This window comes from Lonchura striata, chromosome 1 (assembly GCF_050655825.1).
Source record: "Lonchura striata isolate lonStrDom1 chromosome 1, ASM5065582v1, whole genome shotgun sequence".
NCBI classification, from domain to species: Eukaryota; Metazoa; Chordata; class Aves; order Passeriformes; family Estrildidae; genus Lonchura; species Lonchura striata.
In genome coordinates this window covers 12,367,931-12,381,318 of record NC_140703.1, presented here as the reverse complement: position 1 = coordinate 12,381,318, position 13,388 = coordinate 12,367,931, and the positions used below count along the sequence as shown (strand labels likewise).

General features: G+C 37.3%; 1 long non-coding RNA gene across 1 annotated transcript; it reads right to left on the bottom strand.

The window, feature by feature from the left end:
* Positions 1-900: 900 nt before the first annotated feature.
* On the bottom strand, positions 901-7,689 carry LOC144248433 (uncharacterized). The gene is made up of 2 exons (XR_014949389.1): positions 2,153-7,689; positions 901-1,038 (listed from the first exon to the last, which is right to left on the bottom strand). It is a non-coding gene; the product is annotated as an uncharacterized LOC144248433 (long non-coding RNA).
* Positions 7,690-13,388: the final 5,699 nt, after the last annotated feature.

The following is a 13,388-nucleotide window of genomic DNA, read 5'->3' as shown; positions in this document are numbered from 1 at the left end:
CAGAAAGAATCTGTAAGAAGTACTTTGCCATGAAAAGGCAGCAATACACAAGCAAAAGCAGATGTAGACATCACTTTGTTGTTATTGTAGTATCTTTTTTTTTTTTTTTTTTTTTTTTGTAATTTAAAGTGCTGTCTTTGGTTTCACATGTAAGATATTGATTGCACAAGAATACTGCACTGCTTTTGTCACTTAATAGTCATCCAAACACAGACACTGCAGGTTCATTTCAGCGTTACATTTATGGGCTGAGTAAACTATACAATCCCTGCAACTACTAAAAAGCCCAGGGCGTTTCCTCCCTCCCTTCTCTGATGGGTAGTGTATTATGGATTTCTGAGAAAAAAACAAACAACCCAGGCAGGAGTATAATTGGGCCAAGGAAATACTCTGAGGGTGCAGAAGAGCGATCACTCAGCAGAGAGGTGCGATGGCTCTGATGATTGATTCCATGTCTAAAATCAGGAGCAGGAGACACCAGAAAAGAAAAACCTTTGGGTACTGTCACAGCATAAAGAAAAGAGATATGTTTTGGATTGATTGTGAATGGTTATCAAAGGTAAGAGGGAGCTGTGGCTTGGAAAGTGACAGAGCAGGGAGAGCGATGGAGAACCTGTATAGGTATAATGGGTTTAGTTAGAGGAAAGATGGAAAAATTATTTTAATTATTTCCCTTTTTTATGATTGACTGTATATAGGAAGTTCTTTATATATTGACTGTATATATATGCCACATTTAACATTCAGAGGAATATAGTCAATATTCACCTACAACAAATTTTAAAAAAACAGATTCGGCTGTACATATGATTATATTATTTCATTCAGAACATCATTTAAGTCTCTGTAAAATCAGAGTTTCCTAATTAGAAAACTAAGCTGTGAAATTAAACATGGGGAAAAAGGGCTGAAATTGCACATTTATATTTATAGACAACTCTATTGTTAAAAGGTAGATGGCTTTGGTTTTTTATTAGGTTACATAAGACGTTGTCAATTTATCTGAAGGTTCACTGGTCTCTTCAGGGGAAAAAAGGTCTGAAAAATAAATAACAGAAAGTTGAATCACATCTCACTATTTATTTTTCATCTATATAAATTCATTTGATTTTTTCACTCTTTTGAAACCATGCTGTATTCTTTTCTTCTCTGATCAAACAGCTTCCAAACATAATGAATAATACCTCTCAGCTGCAAGCAACACTTCAACAGCAGATCAATATGGACACACAATAGAAGATAAAAGATTTACTTTAGAAGTTTCTAAAGGATTAGTCATAAAATACATATATTAAACTCCATGAAAAATACTATGGTGCTGTCAATATATCTGGCATTATTTTCACAGCTGTTTTTTGCCTTTAGACTGGTAGTAAAGACTTTCATTTATCAATTTGCATTTAATATGGCAGTTCTGATCGCTTGGGTCCCAGTCATAACAAGGCAATTGACACAAACTCTCTGCTAAGGGCCAATACTGCCTTTCCACTCAGAATCCCTGTGAAGAGTGCCTGAAGTGCAGCCAGTCCCCAGGAGTCATTTCTTTCTGAGAAATCTGTGTGTTTTAACTTAATACTGGAAATAAACCTCTCCTAACTCCTCATTTATACCAATGCAGTTGTTCACATTAACTTCTTTTTTTTTTTTTTTTTTTTTGTATGCTACCTTTTAGGAACCTCAAGTTAAATGGTGAAACACAAAAACATCACTTTTTTTCCACTCTGTTGGACAGTAAATCATGAAAAAATCATAGAGTACCTTTGTACCATTGTTGTTTTCAGTGCTGACAAACATAACTTAGTCGAAATGTCTTATAGACCTCAGCTGCTTTAAAAATGCACATTCACTCTTGAAATAAATCTAAGGAAATTAAACTACAAAACTGATATTGAAAGGTCTGCCAGCATGTTATAAATGACTTTGTGTATTAGGGCTATTTAAAATAATACTGGCAGATCCAATGATAGGACTCCTGGATGGGAAGACACCCAGATTCCACTTTAAGAGAATTAGTGTTTCCATCAAGTTCTGCTTCTGTTCACCTTTTGAAAGTTCATGTTTAACAGCTTTATTTATGCAATATATGGTAGGTATTATTTGCTCTTGGATAAATAAAACCCTTGTCTCATTAAGAACTCCTCAGGTTACTTACATGAAGTGAGTGAGAATTGTGCATATAAGAAAAATTTGAGGAGCAGAGGCTCTTAAGTTAAAATCCTGAAAAATATCTTAGCCAATCCTTCCTGGTACTGATCACAGAACAGGATTATAGCATCTTTACTTCCCAAATGAAAATCTACTTCAGAGACCTAGTCAGGATGAACAGTTCACTTGTCACAGTAACCTGTACAACCAGAAAAAAAAGGCATGAAAAATGAGTGTCGGGAAAGATGTGGCAATTAATACAAAGGCACTTTTATTAGGCAACAAAGACAACAATATTTGTGTCAAAAACAATAGGAAAATAATTACATTCTCATTAATAAAAACGCAAAAATTACTAAAAAGCATAAACAATTTTACTCTTCTGTTCTATTACTCTCTGTGTGGTTAGAATGACAGGAGAGGAAAGGGGAGGAAGAAGGTTACTAATATATTTTTTGTATTCCATAATGCCAAACCCCTGAGTTTTGGTTTTGGAGACCTCATTGAAAAGTGGAGTCTCCCTGACCCCTTCACTTCAGGTGAGAATAACTCTCCTTGGACTCTGATGTAGAATGGCAACCAACTATGTACATGGGAAGTAGTGAGAACAAGTCCTACAATATCAGTTTTTAATTGGTTTTTGTAAGAGACCATGGAAGTGGAGAGCATATTTCTTTCACAGAACCCCTATTATTACTAAAAATTGATCTAAGACATTGTGGATATGAGTACAGCCTTTACTAAGCACCAGTATCAAGACTGTGTTCAGGGTAGTAGCAGGCAAATCTCTGTGGGTCTAAGAATTATGGATGCTGAAATACATGTATTGGGCACAATTTTTTATTGGCACAAAGGGAATCCAATTTCCAGGTTCATTACCCAAAACAACACAGAAATTTGAAACAAGAAAACATTTTAGTGCTTGAACTATAGATCAAACTATAATTCATAGTCCACATTCCCTCATGGATTGCGAGGATAAGAAGGGGAAGGAAAAAAGCAATTTTTCTGCCCACTTGATCGATGTTCTATTTGACCTCTGAAATGCCCTCTTGCCATAACCTTTTAAATACCATCTGCTCTTTTTGTGAAGAGTGTGATGGGAAGGAGTCACTTCCAGACAGCAATTGATTATAAAAGCATTAATCAAGCACATGGATTATCTGTAGCATGACATTGTGTGCTGTAGTTAAGCAATTTCACCTTAAATGTGATTGGAAAGGTTAATCCTGTTTCTCAAGACCAATTTAGACTTTGTATCAAACAATTCAGGATGTGGTGAAAACAGCTGCAGCAAACAGGAGCTGAGGAATTGTCTGCTTCCATTAGGAAGTCTTGTAAATTTTGGCTCTGAGAACAGAGAAACAGTGAGTATATAAGCATGTCCCTCAATTTTTCCAAATTGAGTGAATGGTGACAGCTTTCTCTCTCAAGTCACTGGAACTGTTCTTCCTCTGTCTGCAAGTTAAGAGAAATTTCTTTTTTTCCTATTTGGTATTCTCAGACAATATTATCCATTGAGTCAATCTCTACCACTGAAGGATTGCAAAGTTCTTTTCTGTCTCACGATGTTTAACTCAGATTTCTCCCTGGACCTGGGTGGGCACTTGGGAAGGCAGTGTCCAGGGGTGGTGGCATGCAACAACTGGAATCCAAACCCAGATCCCAGGGCAGCCCTGCTCTGATTGCTCTTTCTCATTAACACTCCCCTCCACGTTTTAGGGTAATGTGAGAGGATTTTGCTCGTGTTGGTGTGGCACTTGCTGATAGAGAATGCTGCAATAAATACGTGTCAAGTGTATTGTAAGTTTGAGGTAATTTATTTTTATCTGGGGCTCCAAACAGGCTGATTATGCTATGAAAAATTAGGATATTCTGTTCCTTTCTCCCTATCTGTTGTCACCATCTTCAGATAGTGCAATTTGCAATTAATAAAGGGATCTGTCATTGTTATTACAGTTAAAGCAATCACTGGGGAGCTTGGCAATGGTCACTTCAGACAGCTTGGGGAGAGGGGGTTGAATGTCTGTGACAAAAGGCTTCAGACATGTCACACAGATTCAGGAGAGCTGGATATAGGAAAAAACATGGAAGCTCACACTTCCATTAAATTCTGAATTAATATTCTGTCTGGTTTTTTTCCCTTCTGGAGTGCTTTGCCATTTTCTCATATCCATCTATGGAAAACTGCCTAGGTTCCCCCAAAATTTGCAGCCAGCAGTGGCTTTCAGCCTCCTCTGACCAATGGACAATATTGAAAAATAAATGTTCTGAGGGGAGTACCTTGTTTTACTCTTCACATCTGCCTCCTGTTTAATTGTTTAATTTCCTGTTTCTGCAGACAACATCAGGGCACCATGCAGCCTGTAAATTACGAGCATGTATCACAGATGAAAGTCCTCACCTCAGAGACATAAATACCACAGATCAGAAGCAATAAAATCCAAAGAATAAATGCCAACACAGCACCAAGAGTGTCAATAACCTTTCTAAACGGAAGCCCTGTATCCCCATTACATTATCCTGTATATAAACAAAAGCAATATAAAACTTCTTGTTGAGCAAGACTAAATGTTATAATGCTGCTCCCAAAGAGAAATGTGGAGCATGGTGCCATTTACTGTTTCTGTTGATTGATTTTTTTCTCAATTGAAAGCACTCTGCTACAATAAAAACTAGAAGCTTTGTGCTTGTACACATAAAGCAGACCGGTTACTAGCACTTAAGGTTTCTCAGATGTGACAAGAAATCATGGTCCCAAAACACCCATTGCTGGAATTTCTCTATTTCTGGTCCCTTTTACAACTTAAAAATAATCTATGTGCATGCTCAACCTGCACAAATGAAGCACAATTTGAAGACGTCATCAGTGTCACTGCAATCCTCCTCTGACACACAAACCTCCTGGAAGAGGTAGTGGTAGGACTGACAGATATTTTAGCAGCTGGGCATGTCCTTGAAGTTGCCCTGTAAGACAGACTCATGTCCTTGTGCTGGCTCCACCATGGAGGCAGTGCCTGCTCTTCTTCTGCAGAGCTTCCTTTACAGCCACACGTTGTGTTGGATGTAAGGGAATGTGAGAGAGGACAAGGGCTGCTGGGCACTCAGGCTGGAAACAGAAAGATTGCCTCTACTCATTTGTTCCTTCCTGTCTTACAAATGTCATGCTCTACTTTATAATAATAATTAAAAAATAAAGATCCAAAATCAGGGAATATCTCTGAAGATTTGAATTAAGCAGGCAGTTTACTCACTTTGTCGTTGTACAAATCTCAGGGTACAAGAGCAGGACAGCTGGGTTCTCCCACTGAAATGGAAGATCCTGAAGTAATAAAGCCTAGAAGGTGACAAGTGAAGTTCAATGCCTTTGTGCCCTGACCAGGCCTGTCTGCTGACTGAAATATGCCCTGAATTCATCTGACTGACCTTTAGGCTTTAAATCAAGGACTCAAGACAGGAGTGTCATCACAAGAGTGTAAAGATGTCTAACCTTGTATGCTCTATGAAGTGTAGTATAGTACACTTTTCCAGCACCCATTGATTCCACTAGAAAAATCCATCTCAATACACCTCCCAATGTTTTTTAATCCTTGAACTGTCTTGTATCAAGTACAGTTTGTCAGCTTGACCTTTCTAATTGCTTGTGAAGCAGCCTAATGATGATGATTCATGACCATGGGTGGAATAATTTCTTTAAAGATATCAAAATGGAAGCATTAACTGCAGATCCAGATACTGTCTTCCCCATAATTCCATGTCTTTAAATGTAATTAACCAAGACTTTTAATAGAAATCATACGTTTATTATCACAATCGTTATCTTTTAATTTAAATATTTAAAAGAATGGATTCAACTGATATATAAAATATCATATGAACCCCTGCCTGTGATCACTGTCTGCTCACAGGTACTGGCAGAGGACAGCAGACAGTCCATGAGTACATCTGTCAGCAAGTGCTAACAGGGATCTGGCAACTACAAGGGAAAATGTGTATGTGGGGGATTTTCTTCCATTTATTCCTTTTTTTAAACCACTTTCTTATGTCTTTCAGAACTGACACAAGGAATTCCAGAAAACAATGCTTTATAATATTTTTCCCCTCTTTGAATACACTGTTCCCACAGAAAAAAAATTATTCAATTCCTCAGCACAAGCTAACTATATTAGAAAGATTTGTAATTAGATCTCAGACAAGAGCAGGGAAAGAGAGCCAGCAGATCTGCAGCAATACCTGTACAAAGGAGCATAATCAGAAACTTAAACTAAGGAGCAATGAACAGCTGGATGAGATAACTACAGACTCATTCAAACAGTTTTCTACTGCTCATTTAACATCTATTACTGAAAATTGAAATGTGCAGGTCTCCGTTGCTGAAATTATCATTCTTCACTATTTAGGTTGATGACATGAGGAGCTTAAAAATGTTCTCTCACTGACTCAGTCTACTCTGTGCATGAGGGGACACAGCTAAATATCAGAGAATAACTAACAAAGAGCTCTAAGCAAATGATTGCCTCATATTTCTAGGCATGGGTTATTTTGATCCTTTAAAGTTTGACTCTTAGTCTATGGTAAGGTAAAACGAGAGACTGGGGGAATTATGCCAGGTTGTGATGAGATGAGGGGGGGAAAAAAGTGCCAACAAATGTTGCCATCCCTTGTAAACATAACTTTAGATCTTATGCCAAAAATAATGTATTTAAATAAGGGCCTGTCAAGACACCAATGTTTATTCAGCCATTTGAAATTTATGGCTCTCAGAGGCTTGCCATAAAATATAAAGCTGGTAATATGAAAAAATGCATAAAATGGAGGCAAATGATCCTGCAATAATGTTTTAGATTAACACGAGAGAGAATTTACTACGAGAGAAAAGTATTAAACGAAGACAAATAAACTCACTTCTTCCTTCACTGTAGTGTAAGTGTTAATTTCAGGGTTTCTGCCACTTTAATGGACAGGAATCTGTGGAGAATCTTGTGTCTGTGCCAAGTCTGTTATGTGGCCAAACCGACACTCAGTGAATAACAGGGATGACTCTTTGGACTGAATTAATTTGGGTCAATATTTAAAAATATTTTATAACCTTGTTGTAAATCTTTTGACTGCTGATACATGCAATAATTCTCTTTCCTTGTACCATGAGAACTTCTCTAATCTCCACACTTGGTTGGGACATTTTTGCTTCATTTTGTGGCTACCTTTGGTAAGATCTTGACTGAAATATTGCCTGAAAAAACATATTAGTAATTTAGCCTAAAAACAAACTATTGCCTTTTTGTTCATATAGCATGTAGGCTTTTTGTTTTCCATTTAAAATGTACAAATACAAGTTAATACAATGGTAAATTGAGATGCTACTTAGCCTCACCTCTGCTGTCCAACACAATCTCATCCAAGACTCCTCCCCTAGATGTGAAGAAACATATGTATATATACAGTTATCAAATGTGTACCTGTAATTTCTAGGGTTAATTTACATTCTAACATAGCAATTTCAGCTGACATGACGTGGCAGGATTGGGATGCCATTGAGCTACACTGCTCAGTGAAGCATGTGTCAGCTGGAACAGCCACTATTTAGGAGGTGAATGACAGCAAGCTTGGGAGGGGAGGGGGCATTTCACAGGCAATCACAACAGGCCAAATCTCTCCTCCAGCTTTTCAGCAGGGTTGCTATCATACTGGTACTAATATTTCAGTAGAGAAGGCTTTTTTTTATAATTTGCATCTCTACTAATACAGAGGGAGTTGGAGCTTTTCTTTTCTTTTTCTCTTTTTTTTCTTTTCTTCCTAATCAAAGGAGCTTTGAGATTGATACAGTGTGGGAGAAATGAAATGGAGAGCATGCCAGATAAAAATGCCCGAGGCCAAATCAAACAAATGTCTGCACTTGGCGCATAGATATTACAGCAATAGAAATATTATAGATTTTTTTTCCAGCTCCAGGGACAGCTTATACATTTGCATTAAGTCTTTGGATATGATACATAACGGCATGAAGAGCTTTTCTGCTTGCAGGAGAGGGTCCTGCTGGTTTTCTTCAAGTTCCTGTGATATTTGCAGCCTCTCCCATGCTGAAGTCCCCAAGCTGGGACCAAGGGGAACAGATTTTTTCCCTAAAAAAAAAGGGATGTTGGAGCACCCCAGCTGAGGACACAGCCCCTGCTTACTTCTAGATGTGAGCTCACTCACAGGGGTGAGATAAACCATCAAACTAAGCAGGACTTGCTCTCCTTTCTCCCCACCTCCTAACCCCAACCTCTGAAGCTCTGCACAGCAGATGGGCAGCATAACTCTCATCACATGTAAAGGGAAAGGACTGGGTTTTTGGGGAATTTTATTGTGCTGGAGCAGGCTAGCTGTGCTGCAGGAGAATTAGAAATGCAACATGCAGGTTGTGAGTCCCCAGACAGTTTTAGACTGCAAGGTACGTCTTTAATGGTGCACACTTAGAGGAAAGCACCTGCCCAAATATATTTTGTGGATCTAAAGCAGATTAGCATTTAAGTAAGATCTTCCTACTGGCATTTTTAAAAACATCTAGACTTAAAAAGTTTATGCATACTGAGAGACTCTACCCCTTGAGGACAGAGTAGACCTGAGGGTTTGGAAGTTTTAAGCTTAAAATTTCCCATTCTTGTCTATAGGCACTTATCAGGCTTAATTGCAATTCTGAGCACATTTTTCTTTCACTTACAAATCTATTCCAGTAAATTGCATTCATAGCACCTTATTAAGATTGGTTTAAAAAACCCCACACACCACACTGAAAATGAATTTCAAACAAGCCTCCACCCCAAGTGTTTTGCTGAAAAAAAGCCCCCCCCCGCCTTTTTTCAGAAAAAAAAGGAGGGGGGTGGGGGAATAGCCAGAATAAAAATCAGTTGTTGTTGCAGAAAATTATATGCTCTTGTGGCTTAGTGAAATAAAAAGCAATATATCTGAATATCTGAAAAAGACAACTGAGCTTTTCCTAAGCTGCCTAATAGTCAGACTTTCCTTGTTAACAGTACCTTCTTTTTACAGGGACTAAAATGTTATTTAAACAATTATATGCTATTAAGTAAAAGATGAATTACAGAGAAAATTGCACCATTAGTAAAATTTAAGTTCTTAACTTCATGTAATAAAAGATGGTAACCTTTTTGTAATGGCATTTCAATTTACCATTTATTATAAAAGTCTAATTTAGAAGGTAAAATGAATTCTGGTTCCAGACTTATTACGCTGGCTGTTACATTTCTATGAAAGATGCAATTCATAACACAGCTCCAGAAAAAAATAATGAAGAATATTTTAAAATAATGTAAGATCTTGGCTTGAGCACTGAAGTATATTAGAGATTATATCCTTGTTTAAAAAGGCAATGAAATATATTTATGCATTAAAAAAAACCCAAAAATGCAGACCTATTCAGATATTTAACATATATCATCTATCAGTCTTGTTTTACTAGAATCCTGGAATGGTTTGTCTCCCCAGGACTTGTTCTAATGGGTTCATGTTTTATGCTGGGGACCCCAGAGGTGGATGCAGCATTCCAGGTGGGATCTCACAAGAGCAGAGTAGAAGGCTGGGATCTCCTTCCTTCACCTACTGCCCACAGAGCTTTGATAAAGATGTTAAACAGCTGAAAGTCCAATACTGACCCCTGAGAAATGCCACTCCTCATTAGCCCCTTATAAGCCTTTCAAACCATCCTAATGTTTCAGTTAATTGTTATAGTAACTGCTCACAATTTGGTTCCCTCATTTCTTCTGATAAATGCTGTTTCTAGTTAATTAAGTATTATAAGTAATCTATTTTTTATCTTAAAGCAGAGAAAATAAACTTTAGATTAAATTTGGCAAAAACTTAGCAAGTAATTTCTTTTATTTTAAAATTATTGTTATTACTAACAGCTTGAAAATTACCTTTAGCAAGGAGCACACCAGACCTGTCTTGCACATTGTTCTCCATCCCTGGCTCATTTTTCTTGCTTCCTGATGTCATTAAGACAGTACAAAGAGGGGAAAAAACCCTTTAAACTGACCTAAAATAACTACTTTTTTAGAGTCCTATCAGAACATGTTATTTCTGAATCCAGTGTGTTACTGGATTTCAGTGGATTTTCAGAAATGGGGATGTATTTTTTGAATTGACTCACATTTGTCTTTATTTTCACCGTTGCTATCCTGTCTTGATGGTGCCTTTCTTGCATGATTTATAATTGTCATGTAAATAGCACTGCGTTAACAAAAAGACACCCTTCATTTTAAAAATAGCTGAAACTTCCATGTAAAAAGCCTGGAAATCTTTCTCAGTCAAAGAGGAGGGACAATGCCTGAAGCAGCTCATTCCAGCAGTCATTTCTCCATGAAGCTGTCACCATTAAAAAGCTAACATGAGCACACAGAGGTACCTGAGACACCCCAGCATGTTACAGGAATTCTGGTACTAGAGCAGGTAATGACCTTTGGTATTTCAAAGCTATTTGATGGAGGAAGAGCACACACCTACACGCTGTACCATCTTAAAAGGCTGAATTCTAAATGCTGACAGGTATTCCTTAGTGAGATCTCACAAAACAAGACACGGTATTTTAAAACCCAGCCAAAGAGCATTTTGGAATGAAAGACAGAAATGTGGTTTCTGTCTGCTGGGGAACCCTCTGTTTCTCACATTCTGCTTTGCTTCAGGGTTCAGAGGAGCTCAGCTTGTAACAGAAAATAAATGTTGCTTATTTCTTTGTAATGTTTTACACTGACTGGAATTGAGCTCTCATCTCTATCCTGCCCATTACTGAAGTGAGGTTAGTATCTGTCTTCTTCTCTTTCCACTTAGGTATTTCCAACACCTAACAAATATAAACTTATAGTACTGTAAACAGCATTGCATTACTGTAAACAGTATTGTGTTACCCCAATTTATTTAATTTTGTTTTGTTGTTTTTTTTTTTTGGTTTGGTTTGGTTGGCTGGTTTCGGGGGTTGTGGTTTTTTTTGGAGGTTTATGGTTTCTTTATTTATCAAACACCTTGGACCAATGTCTTGGAAATTACAATGTATGCTGGACAGAATTCGGTCCATTGGTTGGACAGGTTATATGGTTATAGTTAACAGCTGTACAGGTTATAGCAAACAGCTTTAACAATCTCTGAAATTTAAGGAAAAGGTCTTCAGCTTTGCACAATGAAAAGCAATGATCTCTACAATCAGAGGTTATACAATCACTGGCTATATTTTACAGAATAATTTTCCTTTCCATGAACAGAAAGGAATTCCTGATGTTTTATGATTTTTTTTTAATTTCCTGGTGTTTTATGATTTTTTTTTTAACATATTCATCAGGTATCACCCTGATATTACTATAATTTGTTTACAAGGGCAAAAGGATGGTGCTAACACCATTATTCCTTTCTGGACAATCCTCATGGATGCTGTATTCTTGTGCAAGCCGTGATTAGAAACAACAAAATTAACTTTGTTCTCAGAGTAGCAGAAGACAATGTAATATAGAATTTGCCTCATCAAGTATTTGAGACTTGGATTTTGGGGTGTTTTAAATGTTTGTAGGTGTGTATTTAATGTGGGTAGGTATACTTTGAAATCTTATACCCAGAGAACATGATAGACTTCCTCATCAGTCCTTCTCACCCTTACAGTAAGCCAAAAAATCTCTCTTACACAGATGCTGATAGAAGAGTCACACTCTAAAGGAAAACATTATTAATGAAAACCTGACTGGAAAATATTGCTAGCTTAAACCATGCCCTATTTATCATCTTTCAGTGTGTGATAAACTCTTCTGTTTTTAAGCCTTTACCTCTTTACTCCCTTAAAACTGGTGATAAATTGTTATTAACAAGAATTTGACTGCAAAGAGAGAAAGGCTATTCACCCTCAAAGGATATTATAATAATTTTATGGATTTAATATGCTTAATATTAATATAACTGGCAAAATTTGGCAGAGATAAAAGCATGTGTATCTAGTTATTAAAAGTGTACAAAGAGATTAAAAATTATTGAAATGTTTTGTAACAGCTGTGTGTCTTTACAAAAGAAAGCAAAACCCAATTCTGGCATAGTGCAACATAATCTGATTTCTAGCCATTTAAAGAATACAGATTAAGAATTTATAGACTGGCTGGAGTATTTTTAGCCATGAAACAAACACTGGTATGTATTTGGATTCTCAGAACAGGTTACAAAATGATAGGTTTGGAAAAAAATTCCACTTTCTTTACTGACTGCTGGTACCACTCTAGATTAGGAGTACAAAGTACAGTGCAGTCACACTCCAGTGACCAGATGCTCTGTTGATATCAGACATCTCAAACCACCTGTTTTCACATCCCTACACACACTTTAGTCTGTCATTCAAAATAGCCTTGTGCTGCAGTTTGGCATTGGAAATCTCTATTACTCTGGCACTGAGCCAGACCAAAGCACAACCCACATTTATCTGTCAGTAAAATCCAAGCAAAACCATGAAAAATATCTAAACCTACACTTCCAGTGAAAGGGTTAAATATCTGCATAATAAATTTGTGTTAACCTTTTTAAATTTTCCAGTTCCTAAACATCTCAGCCACTCTGTCTCTCATACTTTTCCCGATGATCCACAGAGCACATGCTCATCACAATGCCATGAGCATGCTACAAAACTGGGACAATCCCAAGAGAGATATCAGCAACCTCACTCTTTCCTAATACAATTCCTAGAGACAAGAAAATCCATTGCCACCACCCGCTCCATCTTTTATACCAGACATATAATGAGGAAAAGCTTGGTAATATTCTAACTTCCTGCAATATGGTCAAAGTTTGGGTTTATGTACTTCTATCTTTGAATTTTCAGATGGATGGATGGACGGATGGATGGATAATATAGAAAGCAGGACATATGTCAAGGACTTCTGCATCTCAGCAGAGGAGAAATTCCATTAACCAGGCAGTTCAGTTGCAAGAGGGACATGGGGCATCTAGAAATCCTGGAGAAATGGAGAAATTTGTCTTTTCTGTTTCTAAGCTACCCAACTCTACACTGCTTCTCAGAAAATATAAAGTCTTAACACTGTCTTAGCACTTCCTTCAGTCAGAACACTGGGTAAGGTTAAGACATTGGCAAATCCAGACATGGCCTAATTGGTCTGGCTTTAAATTCTCTTATGAAGCTGCAGTATAAATGTCAGAGCTGTGCAGAATGGTTGCACTTGCTGAAAATTCAAGAGCTACTATAGGCAGACAATTTTTAG